The sequence below is a fragment of the Pundamilia nyererei genome, unplaced genomic scaffold (genome assembly GCF_000239375.1).
Source record: "Pundamilia nyererei isolate P.nyererei 1_Seehausen unplaced genomic scaffold, PunNye1.0 scaffold00433, whole genome shotgun sequence".
Lineage (NCBI taxonomy): Eukaryota > Metazoa > Chordata > Actinopteri > Cichliformes > Cichlidae > Pundamilia > Pundamilia nyererei.
The window spans coordinates 50,174-53,325 of NW_005187834.1; the positions used below are offsets into that span (position 1 = coordinate 50,174).

Below are 3,152 nucleotides of genomic sequence, written 5' to 3' on the forward strand. Positions count from 1 at the left end.
CGAACAACATTAAGCTACTCACGCAGAGAAGAACGGCTGCTGCATCATCATCCTCATCATTTCTGCTACACTGGCAGGGCTAGGGGCCAGGACTCTATTCTTCGGGTTCTTGGGGATGTTGCTGACTCCGGCTCCGACAGTATCACAGTATCAGCTTAAAGCACTTGTTGCAGGCTGCTGAGTTTGCATCTTTTGCCATCATGGCACCGGACAGCGGCACCCATCCCTGATCCAGAGTGACTTTTGTGTAACATGTTAAAGGTTTCCATTGCAGGTTTTATTCCTTCCTGCAGGAGTTATGGGACAGTTGCACCTAGTTGATGCTGTTTGTGGTGGAGTTTGTGTTTTATATGAAGCAAACTTTGTATTTTCTCTTAACAACTTGAAGGAACAGTTCAGCAGTTCATACGTGTGACTTTATTGAGTGGGTGATGTATTTAGGACACAGATTGGGAGCAGAGGAAAACCCCAGAGTCAGAGTACAGCTGCCACCTCAGGCTGAGTGCACGATGGCTGTATGTGATTTTCAGCTTCAGCACTTGTCTGTGGAAGCTTGATGCTTTGGCAGGACTTTACGGTCTGTGCTTGATGTTCTTCAGCCGAGCTCTACGAACGCTTTGGTTAAGCCTCAAACGCTGGTGCAGGTACCTGTGCAGAAATAATTACTGATGCCAAACGTGCAGCAGAAGGTGAGGAACAATGCTGCACGCAGAGAGTGTTAATCATTTATTCTCAGCAGGCAACAAGACGCAGTGAACAAAATCACATCAGTTTGGTGGCGCCTTCGCCTTCTTCTACGTCCACTTCCACACAGTTTTTGAAGGAAGTCAGCTGGCAAACATCTGGGAGAACTACGCACAGATGTTCTGTGGATGTGGGCGTCCTCAGGTCTCTGATCGCAGACACACTCGTTGAGATCAGGGGGGCGTCACTTCAGCGCTGCTTGTTCCTCTCACAGTAACGAGTTCCTGCTGAGTTCGGCTGTGTTTGGGCTCCTTAAACAGTGAAAGCTCTCTTTGTTTACAGCGTTTTCACCTGCCTAAGATGTTTGCACAGTGCTGTCCACAGTTTGTCAGACCTGCACTGTCGCAGGCTGGTTCTCTAACGGGGCCGAGACAGATGGCTCCTTGGACAGCAGCAGAAACCTTCGTCAAACACTGTCCCTGGTTCCTGCACCGTAGCTGCTGACAGCTCTGAGTGGCTCTCTCACTGACTGCTGGACACACACGTTTGAATTTATTTAGGATTTTCTCCAATCCTCACAAAGCCAAGAGTCTACATGAAGGCTTAGTTATGTATAGACGCCCACAGGAAGTGCTGCAGGAGGCTCCACAGTGACACGTTACTGTGTTGTAGTCATCATGATTGACTACAGCTGGTAGCTTGTCTTTGGATTTGTTTGACAAAGTTCAGTGCAGCCTCGCCGTCACCCTCAGAGGAGAGGAAGTTAGGAAGTCCAGGATCAACCTGGGAACCATTAAGGCTCAAGACTGTGGTGAAGCGAGTTTTCCACCACCGTGGTTGGAGAGGTTGCCGACCACACAGTGTCCGTGTGGATAAATCTTCAAAATGAAGTTTGACGGTGGGACAGGACAAAGAGCTGTTTGGCCCCGATGACAAGAGGCTTATGTTGAGGAGTAACGCTGAGGTTCCTAAACCTGAGAGCACCGTGCGGACTGTAGGAGCTGTTCTGCTGACAGCGGTGCAGGTAAGAAGCACAGCTGGGTTCTCCAGCAGGACAGGACAACATGCTGCTCCGCCTCCGCTTCAGGGCCCGGACCACGAGCCAACATGTTCAGATCGGTGACGGTGGTCAAATATACCGACAGAATCATCCCCGAATCCTGTTGATGGCTAAAAGCATCATTTTAAGCTGTGTGACTGGAGAGAAATGCCAAATAAACCCAAGCTCGTGCACCGTTGCTTTCAAAGTCCTGCAGGAGAAGAAAACGTGCACTCACATTAGAAACCCAAAGCCCTGTAAAGATGCTCAGGACGAGTGGATGGAAACAGCTGAGCTGTTTACCGTCACCGAGCTTGTGCAGCCATCATGTCCATGCTGCAGTGTATTCATCGCTCATGGTCACCGCTGCGCCTGTGTAGTCTTTGCTCGTGTTTCTAGTCGTGTCCTTGGTGTGTGTCTTTGAATGCATCCCTCGTCTCGCCGTTAAGCTTCCTGTAGGTTAGTTTAGCGTCCTCGTGTCTCTCGTGCGTCTCACCTGTGTGCTTCTCCTCCTCTGTTATCTGTTCCTGTGTTTGTAGTGCGGCCGTAGGATCCAGAATATTTAAAGTTGACCTTTTTAGGTCCTGACAGTGAGCAAAGTTTGTTACCAAGCAGCTGTATTCCTGACACTTTAGCTGTTTCCTGCTTCCGTCTGTAGCAAAGACAGACCTGCCTCTGCAGCAGCTCGCACTGCAGAAAGTCTTCACGCCATCGAACACTGAACTGTTCCTTTTCGATGTTCAGCTGTCACTGCTGCTCCAGCTGTCGGACACTGACCCGTCCTCCCTCTCCTCTCTGCTTCTGGCCTGGTCTGCCTCCACAGTCACTGCATACAGCAGAGTGTAGAAAGTGTAAATCATTGTCACACAAATGGCTTAGTGCACAGAGACCTGAAGGTTAGTAAGGGCCAACCGTTAAGAGACTCGGCCGTGCTGCATCCACTGCCTGATCAGTACCGCCCCGCCTCCACCAGTCACCCTCGCACATCGCCGCAGCGGGGCGTTGTGGGCAGGCTGGCTGGAGACGAGGCGGCGGGATATGTCGTGCAGGCGGGGACAGGCAGACGCCATCACAGCCTGCCTCTACTGTACGCCACCAAGTGCATGTAGCATCTTTGCTCAGTGGTGCGCTGACACAGCCGCTGTCAGGCTTCGTCACAGAGAGGAGAAAGAGGGTGTGGTTTCATTATGATCATTGTTATGATTCTAAAGGTGGAGCATCATTAGGTTCAATTCAAATTCATTCAGTGTGTTTACACATAAATACAGCAGAGTGTTTAAGAGATGAAAGCAGGAGCAGACCTGAAGCATCCTCACAAACAGGATGTGCTGCACGAGTAACACTTTCAGCACGACACAGTCAGAATACTCTTAGTTATGCAAGCCTGCATCCAGATGTGGCACGCGTGTGTTACATTTCCACAACTGTC

The 3,152-nt window shown here is 50.3% G+C and overlaps 1 protein-coding gene across 1 annotated transcript in view; it reads left to right on the forward strand.

Annotated features, from left to right (window-relative positions):
- The window catches only part of LOC102197267 (calcium/calmodulin-dependent protein kinase type II delta chain-like), a 69,820-nt gene that overhangs the window by 36,036 nt on the left and 30,632 nt on the right, over window positions 1–3,152 (forward strand). The gene's annotated exons all lie outside the window — the stretch shown is intronic.